We start from the raw sequence: 23,756 nt of genomic DNA, 5'->3' as shown, positions 1-23,756 counted from the left end.
CTCTTACATATGCTTATGAGTACACAGGGCATTGTTGTGTTCTGAATGCCAGCAAACGCCCTCAACATCTCCGTGCCTATATTAAAAAGTCAGAATCTATTTCATTCTGTCAAATGGCTCTTTAGCAACAAGAATTTGGTTCCATATTATTGTACTGAGTAAGAGGGAGTACAAAAGTGTTATTTTTTTTAGTAAATTAAATGGAAAGATTTTTGCTTTTTGCCTTTAGCAGACATTCCAGTACATGTTCTAGAAGATAAATGTAGGAAACAAAATACATACAGCAAAAGACTGAGCACTTGTCAAAATCAAATTGAAGGCAGTAGGCAGTAAATTGGATTTTCTTTTACAACTAAAGGCAGCTCACATCCTTCCTCTGTAATAATGAATATTGTAATGTATGTTTCCTAATAGAATATCAATAATCCATTTCTGACTATTCCTTAATCCCAAAGTTATGGAATTTTCTCTACTCCCTAGTTTTGTGATATCATGCTTGGGCTCAAAGGGACATTTACTCACAACATAGCCTTAAAGACACATTTTATTAGAAATGACAAAACAGAAAAAAATGCAACTAACAGCCCAATCCTTACCAACTTTCCAGTGCTAATGCAACCACAATGCAGCCCTGAGATAAAAGAACAAACATACCCATGCCATGAGGGGGCTTCCATAACTACCTCCCCACCCCAGAATGCAGCTTGTACCCTGTTGGCACGGCTGCACAAGCACTGGAAAGTTGGTTAGAATTTGGCTGTCAGTTTCTAATCTCTTGGCTATGGTAAGCAACAGCTAGATTAATTTTTTAATCCCACACTAAATCAAGTCCTTGCATTAGCGGTTCCCAAACTGGTGGGTCGCAACTCACCAGCCAGGGAAAGCCCTGTCTTTGGCCCCTTAAGTGGCTCGGAGGAGGAAAGGCAGTGATGCCATCACCAGGATCATGCCACTGCTGGGGAGAAAGGGGGTTTCTAAACTTACTTTTCACAGCACCAGCTTCCTGGGAAGTGTGGAAAGCCCATAGATATCTCTGCAAGGCTCCCCAAGTCTCAGAATGTCTCAAAATTGTGATTGTGACCCACTTCCAGTTTCGTGATCACGCCCCACACTCCCAGCGAGGCAGGCACCGCAGAAAGTGTTAATCCCCCCTTTCTTCCCCACCAGTGGTGCCATCCTGGCAATCACATTACTGCCTTTCCTCATCCCATGCAAATACTTAAGGTGGTTCCCAGCTTCCGAGGAGAGTTGGGAACCAACTCTTACATATAAGGGAAAAGACTAAACCGCCTTCACGCTGCTACTCAAGTCTGATTCTGCCCCTATCCCTGCAACTACCATGCCTGTGCTTGGGAATAGTACTGTCTCCACCAGTCCTGCACCTACAAAACCCACCAAGGAGTCTGCTACCATCTCACTCGTGGGTGCCAAGACCACCCCTCATGGTCACCTTGGGGACCAAGCAGCCTGTGTCCTTCTGAACACTGTTTTAAAACTAATTTCTACCCAAAACACTGAAAATTCTGACTATCAAAGTGTGATGAAAAGTGTATGAAGTTTGGCCTTGGGGAATATTGTTCATGTTCCATCTCAGATAATGGAGCTTCAAATGATCTGACTTTTTGTGCCATACAAATGTGATTCAAATAATAGAGCCGAGGGAGCTGGCAAGGACCTTGGAATCAATAAGAGTGATGTTCACAGCTGCCAGCTGAAGTCCAGCTAATGCAGAAAGGACAATGAGGCTCAGCTTGAAGATTGCCATCAGCCTGCATAGCAGCTTGTCCAAAAGTAGATGGAAATAGCGCACAAGGATGATTTTAAATTCCTTCAAATCATAATTAATTTGGTATTTAATACTTCTTGCTATAGTATATTTTTTAGATTTTTAAAGTTCTTGTTTTAAATACCGTGTCCTTGAGAATTTATTTTTTTCTGTTCCCTGTTGCCATGTATCTATACTTGCCATTAATACCAGAGGATTATTACAGATGTGATTATACAATATGTCCTTTCTATCTAGTTTCTGTACAACCACACTTCTATGCTGCTAACAGATGACACTGAAAGAACTGAGATCATATGATCACCGGACACATTCTAGTGAAAGTGATAGTGACTGACAGAAATCACAGAGATCACTGCAACTGCCAACAGTACGGAACGGTCAGCCCAGCCACTTGGGCCTCAGAAGGGTACAAGCCCTTGATGAATGTTGGACTTGACTGTCCTGGGATACCACCCCTGCAACCTGCTATTAGGCAGTAGACACGTGCAAACTCTCCCTTTTGAGCTTGGAATTGACATTGGGAGAGTTGATTTTTCTCAGTTAAAATGGGATATGGAACAATGTCCATCCCCACCAGCTTTTGCCACCCCTGAAAACCTGCCCCATAATCTCCTACAACCCTCTCAGTTGCTGCAGGTCATTCGATATCAAGATACAGTAGGAGATGGGCAACTCAGTCCTATGCTTCCCTAATGCTCAGGGTTACAGCGGCACTGAAAGGGCAACTGCTGTATCCAATTGGGCCAGGGAAGAAGCCAGAGGTCTCCTCGGAGTAAAGGAACAAAAGTTCCCTTAACCTGTGTTGAGCAGTGGTGGTCCCAATGGGCAGGTGCTGAACCAAGAAGACCCATGTCAGGTTTTTCGGCCAGAGAGGGAGCGCAAGATATGGTGGCAGAGTCTGCCACTGTCTCTTCCCCCCACCTCCTGGGCCTGATCCTCCCCACTTCCCACCCTCCCCCGCCCCATTCTGCCCTCTCCCTGCCTTCCCACCACCATCCCCCACCCCAATAAGCCTCACCATCTACCGGCAGGAAACATACCATTTGGCTCTCCAGTGATGTGTTATTCCAGGACTGAAGCCCAGTGCCAACTGGCACTGGCCTCAGCACTGGCCCAGCATCCTCTCTCCCAGTGCAAAAGTGCTTTCTGGCACTTTTGCAAAAGATTGAACCAGTGCCATCCCAGGAGTACTGGCGCTGAAGACAATAAGATTGGGCTCATATTTTTCCCAAGAGTTTTTGTAACTAGAAAGGGAGGGAGGAGGAAGGACAAACCTCCTTTCTCTATTCACCTCACAAATTTTTTGACCCATAAGTTGAGGGATTGGGAGCATCTTGAAGGGGTGGTGGACTTTTGGGGGTTGCAATGACTGGTAAGTAGGGATAGGGGAGGGGAGCGAGACCAGGAATGCTCTCATTTCAGTTTTGAACTTAGGGGTTTTCAACACTTTTGTTTGGTGTGACTTTTCCAGATCGCAAAGTGCTTATCCAAGCCTGACTTGGGAGAACTTTGCCAACAACTCCATTAGCCATCCTTTGTGGAAATGTCAGAAATGATTCTCAAGTGGCATGAATCAGTAGGACTCTAATGACATCAGCACCTCTCTTTCAGGAGCAACCTGGCTTGAAGTGCTTCCATCACATATCTTGTTTATGTAGACTTAACAATACCAGTGGCTATTAATAAAGACATGAAATAAATTGTACACTCAGTGAAGAACAAGTGGTAAATCTTATTTGGCCTGTATGGGAAATGTCAAATGAGATGTGGAAAATAAATGGATTATGAAAAGAACAAGGAGACCCTGTGTTGAGTCTTACCAAATAACTTGTGGTACAGCAAAAGAATCTGCTAGTCAAAGTAAGGAAGAAACTCATTAACTAAAACTACAAAATAAATCAGTAAATGACTGATATAAATGACCACAGGCCTTCCTGGGTCTCAGAACACCTCCCAGACATGACCAGAAGTTGTGGACGCTAATCGGAAGAGGCTTCCAGTCATGTCCAAGAAGCCTTCTGAAGATACTGGGAGGCTGACACAACGTCTGGAGGGCCAGGTACAGCCCCCAGGTGAGTCCTTGTGGCACCATGACCCTGGTTCACCATGGATTTTGGTTTCTGCTAGGAGTCATGGAACCAATCACCCACAGATATCACAGGTCCATTGGATATCTCCTGCTAACTTGGAAAAGAGGCACTTTTTCAATTGTGCTCCTCTTCTAAATATTTAGCAGAGGGAGAAGAACTGTCCCAGCACAGTGCGTTTTCTAGTGGCTGTTTGTTGGTGTTCTGCATTTTTTACTTTTTTTAAGATTGTGAGCCTTTTGGGGGCAGACAGCCATTTAGCTATTTGAGGTTTCTGCTGTAAACTGTTTTGTGAACTTTTATTGAAAAGTGATACATAAATATTCTTAATAATAACAATAACAATAATTATTTTACCCAGCAAAGAAATTTTTATAATGCTTTGCCTGGACTCACTACATTGGTTGGGATTCAAAGTACTACACAACTAGTTTCACCTTTGCAGAGGGACCTTCTTGAACAGCAACCCATCTTTGCACCTGCTTTTTGAAAATGAAGGGAAATTCAAAAGTAGCTTGTGATACAGCATCTGGTTCTGGTATCCAGACTGCAATCCTATGTGCACTTTTCTGGGAGTAAGTCCTATTGATTAAAATGGGGCTTACTTTTGAGTAGACATGCAAAAGCTTCTGCTGTCAAAGACAAATAGTCAAAAGAGCTCACTGGGCATAGCTAATCAGGCAGATAAAACTTGTGCATATCTACTCACAAGTAAATCCCACTGTATTCATTGGGGCTTATCCCCTACTGAGCATGTTTGGGACCTAAATATCTTGCACTAGTATTCATCAGCATTCATGTGTGTGTTTGGCAATGCTCTGAATCACCACCAAGGGGCAGAAATCTTTTCCTTCTGCAAACAGTTTACCCTGCACATGCCTGATCTCCTCTGATCTCAGAAGCTAAGCAGGGTCAGGCCTGGTTAGTACTTGGATGGGAGACTGTTTGGCAATACCTGGTGCTGTAGGCTTATACCTTAGTCTTTCGAGACTGAGGGTTGCCAACCATTTGTCAATTGTGTTGCTCCAGAAGTGAAGAAAGAACATCAGAAAACTTTTTGAATTGATAAAAGAAAAAAGAAACCACACAAAACAGCATAGCCCAATATAGTTGTCTCATTTGCAATCTCTTTGGGTGGGTGGGGGAGAGTTTCTTCAGAGTTTCTACTGTCAGTATAACTCTTTGTATGCTAGTATTTTTTTTGTGTTGTTGCAGCTGTTTATTATCTAGGCAGCTGGCCAAAGAATGTTGCACTGGAAATTTTCATTTGTTTTTTCTGCAATATACATTCTGCAGCAATGATTAAAAACAGTTGGAGATACAACAGCTCCACTGTTTGGCCTACTACTGTTATGGCAGGGCTATACCATCTCCAATAATAGCTTCATGGAATAGAAAGGTATCACTTAGGATGGGGATCTCACAATTCCATGGACTTTAGCCATGAAATCAGTCCAGCCAGGTCTAGTCCACATTAAAGAACTTCAGAAAGTGAAGGATTTTTTTTAAAAAAATAAAAATAAAGGTAACTTCTTTCTCTGTACTTTGGATAGAAATATAGGCTACATTGGGATTCCCCAAAGGATTAGCCACCTAAGTGTACTTTATACTTCTCAACATATATGACTTCTCAACTTTGTTTGCAAAGTAGCTTTAATTATGTATGGTTAGATCCTTGAACTAAATAAATCCCTGCTCTTTTCCTAGTTTTCAGCCATGTCTACTACTCCCTTCACTCTGAATTAATTATCATAGTTAGACTCTGGTTAGGAAATAGGTAGGACAAAAAGAGAAAATGACATGGAGGAAGTGTAGTTTAGCTCTCACATGGTATTGATTAAACCAGAAATCCAATTCACTGGTAGCAGAGAAATTTTTAACATTTAAAAGGCCATGAAATATAGAGGCCTTTGAAAGAGACCGCATCATTAGAGAAGGAAAGAGGAGAGAAGCAAATTAATTGAAAAGGATGTTGCTTTGAACTACTGAACAGCAATTATCTCTGGCAGGTTGGTCATTTGGAATAGTTTACTTTCTTTGGCGAAAGTGTCAGTGCTGCAGTTATAACGTAAGCTAGCAAGATGATTGGCAGCGCATAAAGTAGACAGTCGTAAATTTGAGCCTTCACAGTTGCGCGTGAATTAAAAGGTCTTATTCAAATGTGTCACCAAAATTGAAGCTTCTTCACTTGATGTCCATTAGGGCAAAAAAACCTCCAATTCCCTTGTGATCAGCAGGGAAATTACAGCCAGCCAGTTCTGGGGGAAACTGTTGACCTAGGGAGCCAGTAGTAGGGATGTGCTCAAGGCATCCAGCCTGAGCCACAAGTTGAGTCATGAGTCAGCGAGTCGTAATGTGCGCCCATCACAACTACTGGCATTCTTGGAGGGAGGGAGGGCAAAGCATTAAGTTTCTTCAGGCACCAGGACACCTGTGTAAAGCAGCCACCCCTCAACTTCCGTGCTATTTGCAATGGCAATTGCAAAGTGGGGGAGATGCCTCTGCTTTGCTTTCACAGCCACGACTGGCTCGGAAGCCAAGAGCCCCGGAACATCAGTCGACATGACTCACTGGTGAAAAACCGTATATTCAGCAGCAAACTATTGTAATATTCCCACTGACTTCAGTGCCTCATCTAACACTTATAAACTCTGCCCACTTCTAAACATTAGCCGAAAAATGCACAAATTGCAATAAAGTGTAATAATTTATCACAAACAATTACAAAGATTTTGGAGCTTCTGAAAGAGTAACTTTTAAAAGAAAAACAGTTGTCATGGTGCAGAGTTATTGCTTGGGACTCCTATCCTAATGTGTGCTGGTGCAGCGGGGCCTCATGGCCTATGCTATATCAAGCAAAATCCATAGGAGTGAGGAACTGGCATGTTTTCTACCAATGCTGCATCTAAAACAACAAAATACAAATGTACTACTACAGTTAACAGCATCCTTTCAAGATATACTGGCAAAACATTCACTTCTTCATTGTCTAAGGTTGATCATAACAATAATTTTGCTTATGTTGCTGCCTCTTCTTTATGGCTGTTGTTCTTTGCCAAGTACTTTTAGACCATTAAGAACCAACAAACAAGCACAGAACTGGAAATCCTGAAACACTTGCAGCTCTGCAAAGGTAGATTTTTCCCATTATCTAGCAAAATAAGACATATCTAGGAATGAGAGTTAGTTTCAAAGTATTATTTTCAAGCACTTAAATCATTCAAGTGTGGATGTGTTAGCTTTACTCATGCGCTTCACCTTTTAAAGACCCTCAGATCACACTGATGTGATGGACAGCCCTGTTCCCAGGTAGCCTGACTAAACTGAATCTGAAAGATGAGCTTCAGATTATGGTTTATTCTGTAGCAGAGGTTTGACTGTTTGACCTCTTGCATGAGCTGTGGGATGAGGGCTCTCTCCACTCCTTGCTATTTCACGTCTGTGATGCAGTAGTGGCAGCAAAGGAAAGGCCAGCCTTGCTTTGTGCAAGGCCTTTTATAGGTCTTGTACTATTGCAAGACCTTCATTCATTCATATAAGTTCATCTTTAACATATTCATTTATGTAAACTTATGTAAATTTATTCAAATTTTAAATGTAAATTAATTCTTTTTTCCCCCAGCCCCCGACACAGTGTCAGAGGGATGACGTGGCCCTCCTGCCAAAAACTTTGGACACCCCTGTTCTATAGGTATCAACTGCTTTGATCCTGTTAGGACAGTTTAAATGGACCCTTATGAATAAAACTAGTGCTTTCTGGTTCAAAACTATCCTGAATCCTGAATTTAAGGACTTGCTTTGAGGAAAGAAAATATATGCCACCAGAATAGGATTACAAAGGGCACAATCCTAACCAGGTCTACTCAGAAGTAAGTCCTATTTTGTTCAGTGGGGCTTACTCTCAGAAAAGTGTGGTTAGGATTGCAGCCAAAGGTACATTATCCTCCCCCACCCATCCGATGATGTTCTAGATCTCTCTACTCACTCTACCACTGTGAACAACCACTTGGGATTAGATTATATATCAGATGCACCTAATTCCATGCCAGACACTTGGTGCCCAATCCTATCCTCATGCACACCCATCCACCCCTTGCTGGTGCAGCTGCACCAAAAAGGAGCACACTGTATCCAGTGGGGGCAATTATTTCCCCATATCCCTCCATAAGCCCCCTGCTCTGCAATGGGACCTGTGCCAACTCTATAGCTGGTGTAAGTTCGAGAAGAGAAAGGGGGCAGGGAGGCTTGCAAAAGAGGGGCTAACCATCACTGCCGAATACACCCCTCCACCTGCCTCCCTACTCCGTTCCTCCCCCTCCCCACAAAGTTTTGGCCCCTTGTTTCCCCACCCCACCTCTGCCGCAGCGTTCTCCAGCAGGTGTGGCGAGATCTGGGGAGACCTGTTGCCCCTTGCGGCAGCACCCCCCAAATGTGTGATGTCTCTGAGAGGGCCAGCTGCATTTCTCTGCAGGGCTCTGCTGACTTACGTTGGCCAATCTGGACCGATCCATTTCCTGCCACAACGGGAGCTGACAAACTACTTCGTTCCATTTTTACATCTGAAGAATTTCCATGCCAATGAACTGCTTGTTTACTTCCTTCCTGCAAGTACAGTACTTTACAGCAAATCAATACGTATTTTTTTGGCAGTGATATCTTTTTTTTGAGAGAGAGAGGGAGCCTCAGGTGGCAGAGAAAATGGATTTCAGCCTATAACTCATAGTGAAACACAGAAAATCAATTCCCTGCTGCATCTGTTGTTATTGGTATTGCTTAGCGTGCCTTGCAAAATCTGCATTAATGGTTGATAAGTGTGTGGACTGGGAACCAGTATGCTGCTTCTGTCTTACAGATCGGAGAGCTTTTGACTCTTTGCTCCAAGGTTATTTTGCTTCAGATTCAGCCAGTGGTATTTCTCAGCTCATCAAACAAAATGAACATCTGCTCTTTCATGTGTAAAGAAGACCATGGAGACTAAAGTATATTTTGCTGACAAGTACTTTCTGTAATATATGTTGAATGCCATGTTTAAATAACACTTCAAGATGCCTTACTTCTTGTGCTTAGATTGCATAGAAAGCATGAATATACAAATGGATTTTTTTCCTGCACATTTGATTTGCACAAATGCTGCCGTTTTGGTGGTTTTGGATACATTTATATTGAGAAATCAATACACCTCTCCCCTATCTGGTCTTTCCAATTTCTTGGTTCACTTTTCTCTTCTTCTATCTTGTTCCCTATCTTCTTAATTCCCTGATTGCAAATGGAAGTCTGAATTTTCAGTAATTCCACAGAGACCTAAGACTGTAACAGCGGGGGCATAATTAATTATTAGGAGCCTCTTTTCTTCCCCCAAGTTTTGTGTCGCCCAAAGAGATGTGATAGCTGATGCTTTTGAAGAACATTGGTTGTTCTAATTTCAGCAATAATTCCTCTCCATGTCAGTGTTTGTTTGCGGCTGTTATTGATAACAGAAGATAATTAATGACAGCTAGAAAAATGCACTGAGATATCAGCCCAGGTTAGCTGATTATTTGCCTTTGCAAATGTGTGTGTCCTACACTGCAGTCCTACACAGATGCACACTTACTAGGGGCTAAGGGCCCAGTCCAAACCAACTTTCCCGCACTGATGCAACAGGGCATGGCGTTGTCTTGTGTGCTCCTGGGGCATTTGGTGGACCACTGTGAGATACAGGAAACTGGACTAGATGGGCCTATGGCCTGATCCAGCAGGGTTGTTCATATGTTCTTAGGGTGTGCCCTGCATCTTGTGGTGGGAGGGCAGCCACAGAGGCCTCCTCAAGGTCAGAGGCTCATTGGAGACTGGGGGCTCCCTGAGAGCTGCATTGAGAGACTTCGAGGGCCGCAAGTGGCCCCAGGGCCGGTGTTTGGGCATCCCTGGTATAACTGATTAGTATAACTGTATACTGATCAGTATTACATCGGTATAAATATTACATCAGTAACATCAGTGTTACTGCTACTGCAACTTTTAGGGTAATAGCCACGGGACAGCCTAATCCTACCTAACTCTAGATGAAACAATGCAGTGGCACCAATGTGGTATCTGCTGTATCCTGCAGGACAATTTTGACTTCCACTGGCTTTGTTGGGTAAGGGAACATTTGTTCCCTTGCCCTGAGGCAAGCCCATGGTGGCCACACTAAGGCTATGTGGACCTGTGCCAGCAATGTCACTGGAGCATTCTACATGGACCCATGAAGGTGCATCTGACCTGGGAAATGGGTGAGGATTCAGCAGATGACGAACCCGCCCCCTTCCTGGGCCCAATCCACCCCTCTCCTTGCCCCTGTCACCTTCTCAGACACCTTCCCTGTCACCGGCCACCCCTGCCACATTCCACCTCTTCCCATCTCCCTCTCACCCTTGCACAGTTGTAACTGCAGTGGTGGGTATCCCTATCAATCACTTCACTGACCCAGCTGCTGGCTGCTTCTCACCAGGCCATGCTCTCTGGGATGTCGCATTTGTGCATTATGCCACTGGAATGCATCTTCTTTTGATGTTTCTAGAGGATAGAATTGGGTTGCTAGTCTGCTAGTTCAAAAGCAACAAATCATAAAGAGGAACCAATTGATTTCAGTATAAAGTTTCATGGACTATGGTCCACTTTATCAGATACATGAAGGTGACTCAGCACTACCCTTTTTCCTGGTGTTGCAACCATGAGGCATTCTATATTCTTATATTGTTCTAGTACAGCATGCAACTATGGCATGTAGCTCTAATGCAGACTTAACACATCTGCCTCTTTTCTGTACTGAGAATGTTCTCAGTGGTCAAGCACTGTGATATTACTGTCAACATTGAGATACATCTCCAACAATGCTAGATAGCAAAGAAATTTTATATGATTGAGGGCACAATCCTACCCTACGCTGGAACAGGCAAGCCAAGAGGCTTGCGCTGTATCCAGCTCAGGATAGGGGCTCAAAGCAGCTCAGCCAGAGGAAAGGGGAAATTTTTCCCCTTATCTCTGGGTAAGGCAGCTTTGCCCCTATGGGTCTCCTTGGACTTGTGCCACCGTCTGTAGTGGCACAAGTCCAAAAAGAGCGGAGTGGCTTGAAGCCTCTCCATTCTCCCTGGGAATGGGGGTTGGGATCCAGCATAAGTGCTGGATCCCAGTCCCACCTCCCGCTCCCCACCTGGTTGCCCCCAGGGCTGGCAACTACCCTCCCTACCCTCGCCCAGGAATCTCTCCCTCCCGTCTCCCTCCTGCCTTCTGCCTGCTATCCCAGAACTTGCATTGGTCCAGCCAGGCCGAGGAAGCCGAAACAGAGGCTTGTGTCAGCCTCCGCAGGCTGGCACACCTCTGTACACTAGCCCAGCTTACTCCCAAGGAGGGGCAAACATGCTTTACGGCATGTTTACAACCCTCTGGGGCCAGCCTAAGGGACTTGTGCCACCCGAGTGAAGGGCAGGATTGCGCCCCGAGTCAATGTATGCTGGCAACTGGCTTTATTTTTAAATGACATTATACAGCTGTCTAAGCCAGCATTATATTTTCTCTGCAGGTACAAGTTTCATATTGCAGCTGTCTCTGATTCGTTCTAAGCTAGTCTGCGAATCCAGACCTCAGTGGAAATTGGGTATATAGAAAGGGCTGCTTGTAATCATTTCTGTAATGAAACTACAAATTATCAATTCCGTTCATATGTGGTACATGTACAAAAATTGGTTAAAGAGAACAGTAATAGAATTTGGAAGCAATTTTCTTTTTCACTGTATTTATTGCCATAAACACGCCTGCCATATTGTCATGTATTTATTGCCAAAAACTGGGAAACAGCTACATATACTTTAATTTCTTACAATCCATTTTTGATCATGAGATAATATTGTCTTTAGATGTGTCTGTTTGAATTTATCAGGGTAGCAGAGGTGAAGATGTCCACTGATCTGATAAGCCTGCTTCATTTTTAACAACATACCAACAGAATGTGCTTGTTTGCCTTTCTCCTAAGCATCAGTAATTATTTACTCTTGACATAGCACCCATAGTTGCATATGGTAGAGCGAGTGTCCAGAATTTGCTGGATGTTAACATTCACACATGAATGCTGACAATCACAGAAGAATTTCTCAAATGTACAGAAATAGGCATTGTTGAGTTTAGTTTATTAGTCAGTCAGAAAGGTTTTAATGACTTATAGCAGCAAATATAAAAATTAATGTGTAGTACAAAATACAATATAAAAGTAACTATAAGTCCTTGTACAGTTTACCTGTTTGATAATCAGCCACAAACTCCATGAAATTCTTTGAAAGTCTTCAGTTCTGGCCACAGCAAATGTGGCCACTATCAATAAAGTTTTTAAAAAAATCAGTATCAGCAGGTCTCTTGACCTGACTTAACTCTCCAAGCTATTTCTTCCTTGGCAAATTAGAAATGTGACAATGTTAAATATCTTCAACCATGCCAATTGTTGCTCTAGAGATACCTTATGTTTGTATTTTCTTTTGAGAAATTGAGTAGCTGGAGAAGCTGTATTAAAGCTGTTGAATGAGGGGGGAGAGAAGAGAAAGAGAGAGATGTGTGCTTTTTGGACATATGTAAGACTGACCCAAGATGCCTTGACTCTTGAGGTGGCATGTCAAATGCTGCCCCCTCTTACCCGATGATGTATCCAGACGCTTCTCCAACTTTCCAATGTTCTAGCTCAGTGATTTTCAGCCTTTTTTGTCATGGTTCTAAAATTGTCAAGGTACACCATCAGTCTTTCGACAATTGTCAAGGCACATTGTACTGCCAGCAGGGGGGCTCACATCCCCCAGTGGCCCTAATAATAACCAACCCTTCTCCAAACTCCCATGGCGCACCTGCAGACCATTCGCAGCACACCAGCATGACACAGCGCAGGGGTTGAAAATGGCTGTTCTAGCTCCTCCCTTCCACATTTCCTCTTTGTCCCTGCTCCCTTCTCCTTTTCCAATCCAGTGAGTGAAAAGAAGAGCAGGGCAAGCAAGTAGGCAGATACAGACGGGAGCCCCTCACCAATCTGCTTCCCTAGATGACCACTTCATGGATGAGCCAGCCCTGAACATGTGCAAGGTGATAATCAATTTAGGTGGCTGCAGATATTCACCAGTGTGTCTGAAAGTCATATAAAGTTCATGAAATGCGTATAGAATTGTCAACAATTCATATTTGCAAATGTTAACACTCGGTAAATTTTAAATTTGGAGATCACAAGGTGGGATGAAATCAGGATCATGTCTGCAATCTCTTTGTGCTCACCTGACTCTGGTGAGCACACGGTGTGTGCCCATTGTATGACAATTGTGCATACAGTTGTCTGTGCATAAGGTCCATTCTGAAACCTGGAGGTTTTGAACAGGAGCAGCAGGTACACACATGCCATGCTGGATATTTTAAAACTGTTACTATAAGTGTAACAGCGGAAGCCCTCAATTCATAGTCAATCCAATCTATAGCATGTCTAATTATGAAATCTTATGCAGACAGGCTCATATGTCTTACTGTGACTCTGGTACCATTAACCCTTCTGTGTTAGAAGGACCAAGGGACAGCCATATTTGTCATTCCATCTATTGCTGATATTGCAGTGCATTAATTAGTTAGAGTTGCATTTAGCCAGATTTTAAGAGCTATTAAATTAGCCCTTTATGCACCTACACTTTAAAGCATAATTGATAGTCTATAAACCAATCTAAAGTATTAATCTGCCCTTTGAATTCAGTCTCCCTCATCCCTTCCACCCGTGGTTGCTTCTTTTACTTTTTCTGTTTTCTTGTAGCTAAATTGTTTCTCCAGTTTAAAATGGTAACAAAATGTTGGTCGCCTTTCTACGGAGGTTCTCGATTTGCCTTGTCTGAAAGAAAGTTTTTTCTATTTCTTTCTTTTCTCTCTCTCTCTTTTTGAACCTGTCTAGCCTGAGAACAGTCAAAATATTCATTTGTGGGGTGCGAGCGAGATGGCATTTATATGTTGGCATTTTGTGTTGCATTTGATCGATTCTTATTTTATCTTAAAATAAAATGAATGACCCAAGAAGTCAAGGGTGACCTAAAAAAAAAATCCATGGAAATTCCTGTCTTGAAGGAATCTGATTCACATAGTACATCAGTGGGTGATATGAACTAAAGGCTGCAGTAATGAAAAGGAAAACCTGTTCAGTCTGCAGTTCTATATGCCCCTCACTTCCTTCATAGTAAGCACATCTTCATTGTAAGAGTACCATGAGTAGTGACAAAAATCAAGGTGTGCCATATAAGGCCAAGTAGGTGCAAACAGGATGTACAAAGCTTCTCTCCCAATTACTTTCCCCTGCAGTCAGTCCTGACCACAACGCTTATCAGGCAAACATCTTCAACTCAATGGGTAGCCCAATCCTATCAAAATCCCTGCACATGCATGCAGTGCTACAGTGGCACAGCTTCCACTATATTGTGTGGGGAATTATTGGAGGTCCCCACATTTTTGCTTTTGCCTTGGGGTAAGCCCTCGCAGCTGCTATTGGTTAACTCAGGACTGTGCCCGCTCAATCACTGGTGCAAGTGCATGTTGCCCTGACAGACCAAGCAGGCCCAAGAAGGGGATCAGAATTCAGCGTGCACTGCCATTGATCCCAACCCCCGCCTGGACCTGATTTTCTCCCCACCACCATCACTGTCCCATTCTGCCCAATTCCTCCCCATTCCACCCACCCCATCCCATGAAACTTCCTCCTCTCTTCCCTCCAAAACCTGCACAACTTACCCACTCTGGTAGGTCTCTGTGGATCTGCTGGGGTGCAAAAGGCCATTCAGGCCTCCCTGCCAGTGGGCCTATTGCGCACATTGGCTGCTTTGTGACTACCATAAAGCAGGCTCCATTGGTGCAATACTAGTTATGCTGGTGGGGGAGGAGGGGACTAAAACTGGGCTGATAGAGTGCTTTGTCATCACCTGACACTGCATAGATGCAGTGGCGGACCTTCCATTAAAGTCTATGGGGCAAATGCCCGAGGTGCGGAGCCTTGTGCACCTTTCGGACCCTGCAGAAGCCTCTCTGAGGCTCCCGATGGGGTTGGAAACTGTGTTTCTGGTTTTCTGGAAGCACAGTTTGAAGCCTCAGGAAGCTTCCCCAATGCAGTCTACGGTTGTGTGAGGTTCCGTGAGCCTCAGGTGAGTGGGGGGGGGGGGATTTGTGCATGGGGGCGGCGACAACCCATGGGGGGCACCATCATGAACTTTTGCCCTGAGGCACTGGGTTGGGGAAGTCTGCTACTGCATAGATGTGGCAGAAAGAGAGGTGAGATGGCACCAGCCCATGCGGTATCCCCATCTCCAATTTGTATTGGTTTCAAACTGCTTTAACTATCATGGCTTCCTGCCAAGAATTCTAAAATTGTTTTCTAGTGAGGTTCTAAGAATTCCCTGCTAGACATCCTGCGTCCCGGCAAACAGGAATGAATGTGACATCAGTTGTTAATGTAGTGTAGACTTGCTCTTTTTTCACTTAGTTCTAAGGCACTTATTTCCTTTCCATCTTCTTCTCAGTCGCTATCCATCTGACAACAGCCATTTCATAGAAGGATGAAAGAGTTCTGTTGGAAATAATCTTGTGTCCTTCAGATCTGTGCAATGCTGCTTTTGTCTGCTATCTTTTTCATCCCGGGAACTGAATGCATGTGTTCTTTGTAAGTTGCAGATATTAATCCTTTTTGTTTTCAGAGTCACATAAAACCACAAGGACCAGCTATTTTGTATTTTATACACAGGCACAAAAAATGACTGTAAAAGTAAGCTATAATTTTATTGAGAATTCTTTCCCCCCCCCAAAAAAAAACCAACAATAGAAATTAGATAGGATTAAATAAGAGATGCCAATCATCATTAGCACTAAAGGAAGACTTTGCAAACATCCCAATAATTAAGGATAGGGCTTTGTCCAGTGCTGATTAGGCCCAAAGCTTGTAGATTTTGCTTCCACTTACAGGCAGTAACTTTAGCCAAACATATAACATGCCAAATTCGAGAAGCCAATGGGGCATAGATATGATATGAGAGACTATTTCTACATTTTGGCATTTAAGATTCTGGTTGTGGTCAGAGGATTACACATAAACAGCTTATGCATTTTTCTCACATGATCATGACGTGAGCTTGAAAGAATCAAAGCCTGGTCCAAGAGTAAAGAATATATAGGATTATAGAAACAGAGAGCTGGAAGGTACTTAAAAGGTCCTCTAGCCCAATCCCCTGCCTGTAGCAGGAAATCCTGCTAGAATATCTCCAGCAGGTCCTTTTTGGAGCCTCTGCTTGAAAATTTCCAGTGAGGGAGAATCCACCACTTCCATTGGCAATCTGTTCCACTGCTGAACCGCCCTTAGCATCAGGAATTTTCCCCTGATATCCAATTGGAATCTCTTATCTTGCAGTTTGTACCCTTTGGATCTAGTTCTACTCTCAGAGGCAGTTGAGAACAAATTCATTCCTTCTTCCGTATGACAGCCCTTCAGGTTGAAGAGCTATCATATCCTCTCTCAGTCTTTTCTTCTCCAGGCCGAACACACCAAGTTCCCTCAACCTTTTTTCGTAGGATTTGTCCTCCAGCTTTCTGATCATCCTCGTTGCTCTCCACTGAACCTGCTTCAGTTTGGCTGCATCTTTCTTAAAGTGAGGTGCCCAGAACTGGACTCAGTACTCCAGGAGAAGTCTAACCAATGAAGAGCAAAGCATAGCCACAACTTCTCACAAATTGGAAGCTATGGTTCTACTAATGCAGGCTAAAATTGTGTCAGCCTTCTTTGCACCTGCCTCACACTGCTGAATCATGTTCATCTTGTAATCCACTGCAACTCCAAGATCCCTCTCACATGTTGTGCTGCCAGGTCAGGTGTCACCCATTCTATACCTGTGTCTTTGGTTATTTTTGCCTAGGTGCAGAACCTTACGTTTATCCCCGTTGAACTTCATCTTACTCATTTCAGCCCAGTATTCCATTTTGTCTAGGTCTTCCTGACCCCAACATTGCATTCATATGAAACAAATTGTATTTCTAAAATTTGTTAATCTTAGGACAATGTCAACGTATGTGTCAGTGTCAGCATATGCTTTTGCAGCATCATCAACAACGAGCTGAAGATAAAGAATATAGTTTTTCCAACTATTTGGAGTATAATGGGCAGGAGGTATGGATTGATGGTTGAACTGCCAGTACCGCAGAGCTAAGCAAGAGTTTCCATGGTCTTGTTTCTGGATGGCTTAATGCCATCCAGACTTAATGCCAGGCTGTGATAAGCTGCAATACCCATTGTTGCTGGAGTTGCTGTTGAGCTGATTAGCCACCGCAATGAGAGTTCGGAGAGCATGTGAGAAGTTTGGCTGGCAAAGAACTGAGAACAGCTTTGATGATCCACCTGGATTTGATTTACGGTTGCCTGCTGAAGCTTGATGGCATTCAGCCAGAAGAGATAATCACACCATGAAGTCACACAACTGGTGACTAGGGTCCTGTGAGTCTTCCACAGAACATATTGTAAAAACCCCATTGAAAAATGATGGTTTAGACCAAGCCTGCCTATGTAAACCACTTGAAGGCTGTCTGAAAAGCACAGAAAGGTGGTATATGAATACTGATGTATGTATGTATGTGTAAGATACCATCGACATTGTTTGGCAACTTGGTATGAAGAGTGTAGTCAAGTGAATTTTAATTGATAAAGACCAATGGTTGGAGTTAATATTCAGATTCTCTTCCTATTTTTGCTAGTCTAGTTCAATTTCTGTAGTTCATGAAGAATGCAATACATTTTTGCCAAAGATTTCATGTTTGTTTGTTTGTTTGTTTATACAGGTATTTATATACCACCTTTCTTTGGTCGTCAGATTTCTCCTTAGACTTTAATCCAACGCGGTTTACATAGCTGTTCTAAACCCCCGTAGGGATTTTTACAATTGAATCGTTCTAGTCTTTCATAGAACTCCTTCCAGCTGGATTCCTTCTTGGTCTGGCCTCTCTCTGGCCCTTTGCCTCCCACGCTCCACTTGATGGCAACTCCTTTCTGCCACCGAGGGTCAGCTCATCAGTATATCAGCATGTCATAGTTCTCAGGTACTTCCAGTTGTTTCACACTTCAGTACCTTTATTGGCATATTAAAAGTTTACAGAGAATAAATAGCACAATAAAATAGAACAGCTTCAGAAATGTTAACTTCAAACTTTGGCCTTAGAGACTACCGCTAAAAATTCCACCACCAGATTGGTAATAGGAGGGGAATAATCACTGAGAAGAATTGGGAAAGGATCAACAAGGGAAACAGGAAGAGAAGAAAGAAAAGAATCAAGTAAGTGGGACCTGAGGTTGTGATGAGCAGTGCACCGAAGAAGGATATGTTCCAGAGTATCTGGTTCAACTGAACAAAATAGACATAATCTATTTCGACGAGGAGTTTTAGAGAATCTCCCTTGATGGAAAGATATTCAGTCTCGCCAGCATAAAGGCCCGTCTTCTACTAGGGTTGGTAAGTTGGATAAAATAGTTTGCAGGACGGCCCAGAGAAGGGGACAAACCAAAAAAGAGAGGTGAGCAGGTCGGATTTAAGCTAGACAGTAAAGTTGCGTATTCTTGCTCCCAAAGTTTAAGTTTAATGAGATGATTCGCTTTTTGAAGGTCCAAATCAGCTAAGAGTTCAGGAGAAAGATCTAAAGAGGATAGTTTGGCATCAATGAATTTAAACCAGTTCATTACTTTAAATTCATTCATTAAATGCATTCAGTTTAAATGATTACTAACTGTTCGCAAAAGTTCAAAAGGGGACAAGGATTCTGATTTTGGAATTAATGTTAGAAATGCTATTAACTAAACTGGAATTCAACAGGAGCAGAAAACCAGAGCAAACGATCAGAGTAAACCAGAGGAAACGATAAGGGTACGTAAAGGGTAAACATATTGGATTTACCACAATAAAGTTTTTTTTTTAACACCAGAATTCTTCCTCTATTTTATTCCCCTCTCTTTTTGGTGAAATTCTCCCCTTCCCTTGTCTCATCTTTTCCCCCCTGATTTTGTGCAGGGCAAAAGCACAAATGCAGGGCATAGGAAAGATGTTCAGTATCAATTCTGTACAGTGTTTTTTTTTTTTTTTCCCAATCTTCATTACAGCTGGATAAATTTCCTCCCATTGCTGATACAGGGTCATAAGCTACTCAGATTAAAGAGCATTGATTTATAATTATAGCTGATGACAAGCAGAACACCAGAGTCAGCAAGACGAGGATGTTGCAAAACAGGGCAAATGCCAGTTTGAGATGCATTAGTAGGAGCATTAAATCCAAGAAGCAGATATTCTTAGCATTATCTTTCACAAGTCTAGCTAGGCCTCAAATGAAGCAATTTTATCACATTACAAAGCATGCATATCAATTAGATAGAGAGAGTGACATAGATTGGGGCAGGCAAACTTTCAACTTTAGGGATCCTGGACCTTTAACAATTATTTGTTAAAGGTTGAATTGAATTTCCGCAGGTGCAGCAAGATTCCCTAAAGTTGAAAGTATGCCCATCCCTGACATAGACGATAGCGGGCTGAATTTCAATTTGACCTGTAGTACACCCATAGCTGCCAGAATTTGACAATCAAAATTTTAGTTATTTATTAGATTTGTACCCCACCCTTCTCCTAGGAGGGCACCCAAGGTGGCTAACAACAATAAAAATGCATAAAAGATAATTCATTAAAAACTACAGAATATAGATAAAACTATAAAATAGATAGTAAAAGCCAAACAATAAAAACGAAACAGTAGCAGCAATAAAAACCGTCAGTTAAAAACCAAAATAAAGGTGATACAGGTTCCTTCTCCTCTCCTTGTAATATGACTTTGAGGGTTTAATGATGGATTTAATCTTCACTTGGAAACAAGGAGGGGTGGGGGAAGGGGAGGATCGGGAAGAATGGGAGAGTAAAGGGAAAATATTTCCTCCCCATACACCTCCCAATCACTAATAAGTCTTCTCAGACCTATACCAGCTCTCTGACTGCCAAATGTCCAAGGAGAGAAAGGGGGCATGTTGGGATTCAGGGTATTTTGGGGGACAGTTCATGTATTATTGAACATTTGCAACATTTGCATTAGGAAATGTTCTATTGGTGTTTCCTGAATGTAAACTCTATTGTGGTAAAGATAAAAGAAGCTCTTTAGAAAGAGCTCAAGAAATAATTCATCACCTCTAGACAAGCAGCTCTGAAAGTACACACTGCTCTATTATTATTATTATTATTAACAGTATTTATATACCGCTTTTCAACTAAAAGTTCACAAAGCGGTTTACAGAGAAAAATCAAATAACTAAATGGCTCTAGAACCGTGGTTCCCAAACATTTTCAACTGGTGGCTTCCTTGATCTACTGGGTCATTGGCAGAGGCTCCCCATTAGGATTACAATACATTGTATAGGGTGGCAGGTTTTTCACGAGGATTTCATGGCCCCCCCTGGCTGGTTTCCACAGCTCCCCAGGGTGCCATGGCTCACAGTTTGGGAACCACTGCTCAAGAGCACAACATTTCACTTCACTGCACAATCTTTCTTTCTTTCTTTCTTTCTTTCTTTCTTTCTTTCTTTCTTTCTTTCTTTCTTTCTTTCTTTTATTGGGAGCATTAAAAAAATATGTATCCAGCCAAAAACAATTTATCAATCAATCCAGCACAAATCACCCTGTTCTTGAGAATGAATAATTTCCTACTGAGGAACTGACAAATTGCCATGTACAGTGTAGTAAGATCACACCATTGACTGCTGAGGATAAAGGCACTGGAACAATTTTTACCATAGCAAAAATGTGTTTAGGCAATACTCAAGCCTAATATACATGCAATTTATACCTTGCTGCCATCCAAACAATGTTAAGTGGAAAGAAGTGAGGCAAGAGAGAGAAGGCAATGGCTAAAATGCAGTCATTATGTGACTCAAGCACCTTAGGCTTATATACCGCACTACTAAAACCCCCATCAAATGGGGCAAGTAAAGCCAGCATGCCACCAGAGATGGGCTGCATCCTCTAGGAAGTACAGTCTCTGATGTTTCTTCCATTTAAGGGAGCATTTGTTTCGTTCCCCGGGGGTAAGCCTGCACTGCCCTGATGGGCCTGAGCAGATCTGTGCCAGTGCTTTTGCTGTGGCAAGTCTAAGTGGACCTGGGAAGGTGGAACAAGGCCAGGAAGGAGTATAGCATTGGTTCTCAAACTCCCAGGGAGTTCAAGCCCAGCTGTAAGTCCTTGTGGGGGAAGGCAGTGACGCGATCGCCAGAATCACATTGCTTTGAAGGGGCACAGGGGCTTGGCTGGACTTACCACAGCATGCAGCAGCCTCCAGGGTGTGGGGGGCCCCGTGCCAGCCTCTGCAGGGCTTCCCAACATGTGGAAACTGTGAAAATAACAATTGTGACCAACTTCCGGTTTCGCGATCGGAACACCCCAGTTTGAGAATCACTGGGGTATAGGATATCGGTGGCGCTGATGCCAACTTCTTCCCTGAATCAACAGCACCTTCCTCACCCCAGTCTCTGGCCTATTCCTCCTCCTCCTATTCCTCCCCCTCCTGTCTGGCTGCTTTGCAAGGGAAGAGGAGGGGAGCCAGTGTTTGCGGATTTCAGGTTTTATCTCCCCCCCCCTTTTTTGTGCAGAAAGCAGTGTTATGTGTTTTTATTTCATTATCACTGAAAAAAAAAACCACCTCTACCAATGTCATCTTAGTCTCCTGGATCTTTGGAATTTGGTCTTTGCAAAATTAATACCATAAATAACCAGATACTGGCAGCACTCATATAAAATAGCTCCTCCCTCCGCCACCTCCCCCCCCCAAAAAAAAAACCCTCATAGCCTAGTGTTTGAACACTCCATAAAACAGGCAAAATTTTGAAATAATTATTCCGATGAACATTCCATGAAGCAGAAGCCTGGCACTTCTGACGTTTTAATGCTGTTCCAAGTCTTCATTTTAAAGAAATATTCATATCATCAACAGCTGTTTAAAAAAAAAAACAAAAACCAAACAATCAACCATTCAACAATAGATTTGAATCTCAGGAATGGATTTTATGCTCTCAAAACAGCTGAACATGATGCAAAAGTTCTGAGTTATGAATCAAAGCCGAGATCAGACCAGACAGTTCCAAGATTGGTTTGCAAATCATTTACATTTAGGCAGCAATGTACAAGCAGCAAGGACAGGGATCTTGATCAGAACACCATGGAGCAATCCGAGTTCGTTCAAAATGATCAAAGTCATTTCCTTGACTTCAGGGCGAGATTTTATATGTGCAAAAAGAGTGATACTTTATACTTATTTAGCTGTGGGAAGATGAATCTCAAGGGTCTGGAGGGATGGATTAATAGTCACTTGATCCAGGGGTCACCAAACTCATGACTGCTGCATAATGGAAAACTGATCCCTGTTTGGTCCAGAGCTTACCATTTCACCGTGTTGCCGCATGACTTCCACTTAGATTGGGGGACAGGGATGCTCTGGGTGGTCGTGTCTGTTGCCTGGCATTTGAGAAGGCTGTGCAACAGGATGTCCAGGCAGACGTGACTGCTCAGAGCATCCCTGTCCCCCAATCTAACTGGGAGTCATGCGGTGACGTGGTGGAATGGTAACCTCCGCTCACGGGGCAAAAGGATTACTCCAAACCATGAATCTGGCCCGCAGGCCAGATCTAGACTTCTGTTCCTTTGTTCAATCGTGGATCAATATGCAGTCATCTGAGTGAAAGAGGACCAATTGCAGAGAGGTGGCAGAATATGGAAGAGGAACAGGAACAGGAAGACAGCATGAAGCTAAGGGATAGTGTTTATGTTGTTTTTTAGAGTCACTCCTGATTGCACTATCAGAGTAACCTGAAATATGTTTCAATTTAACTGACTTCTGTACTGTGTGATGCTGGACGAACCTTATTTGCAAAATGGAACCAAATTGAAAATGAAAATGCAGGTTGAGTACCTCTTATTCTGAATCTAGACACACTCTGGAAGTTAGTGGTAGACAGGAGGACCTGGCGAGCTGTGGTCCATGGGGTCACGAAGAGTCGGACATGATTTAATGACTAACCAACAACAGCAACCATTTATTCTGAATTCAGAAATACAAAATATTCCAAAATATGGAATATTCAGAAATACGAAATTTTTTTTGAGTGCCAATATGACTTTTTTTTTTTAACTTTTTGCCTAAAGAAATAAATCACAAACTGTGTTTCATGCACAAAATTATTATAAATATTGTATAAAATTACTTTCAGGTTAGGTGTATATAAAGGATGTATGAAACATAAATGAACTTTTTGTTTACACTTGTTTACACCCATCCCCAAGATCTCTCTTTATGTATATGTAAATATTCCAAAATATGGAAAAACCCACATCCAAAACACTTCTGGTCGCAAGTACTTCAGATAAGGAATGCGCAACCTGTATTGTAATAGCATTTATAGTATAGTGTACTATACTGTATCCAGAGGGGATCTGTTCCAGTTGTGTTCAGATGTGTTCTGAAGCACAGAGAGGGTCCTTTCTGTGGCATGAAGAGCTTGGCCAGTTTCCCTTTTGGAACGAGACTTGGCAAGATGAATGAAATGGACCGTGCAATATGGAATATTCAGAAATATGGAACTTTTTTTGAGTGCCAGTTGGAGGAGGATTTGACAGAAACTTCCCAAGAACTGAAATGGGAATGGCTTGTAGTTTTGGAGATGCCCTGGAGAGGGGAATAGGTGGTAGTGGAGGAGCCAGCATTCCTGCAATTGGTAGGATGGCTCCTGGACTTGACCTCAGAACCACAGAGAAGGTGTGAACTGAAAGTGGCTTCTGGTCACATCTGGGAGGCCTTCTGAGGAGGCTTGGAAGCTGGGC

At 42.8% G+C, this 23,756-nt stretch overlaps 1 pseudogene; it reads left to right on the top strand.

Annotated features, from left to right (window-relative positions):
• The first annotated feature begins 4,731 nt into the window (after positions 1 to 4,731).
• Positions 4,732 to 4,846, top strand: LOC136646661 (5S ribosomal RNA; annotated as a pseudogene).
• Positions 4,847 to 23,756: the final 18,910 nt, after the last annotated feature.

The sequence above is a fragment of the Tiliqua scincoides genome, chromosome 3 (assembly GCF_035046505.1).
Source record: "Tiliqua scincoides isolate rTilSci1 chromosome 3, rTilSci1.hap2, whole genome shotgun sequence".
In the NCBI taxonomy this organism is placed as follows: Eukaryota; Metazoa; Chordata; class Lepidosauria; order Squamata; family Scincidae; genus Tiliqua; species Tiliqua scincoides.
This window is presented reverse-complemented; position numbering and strand designations above follow the sequence as displayed.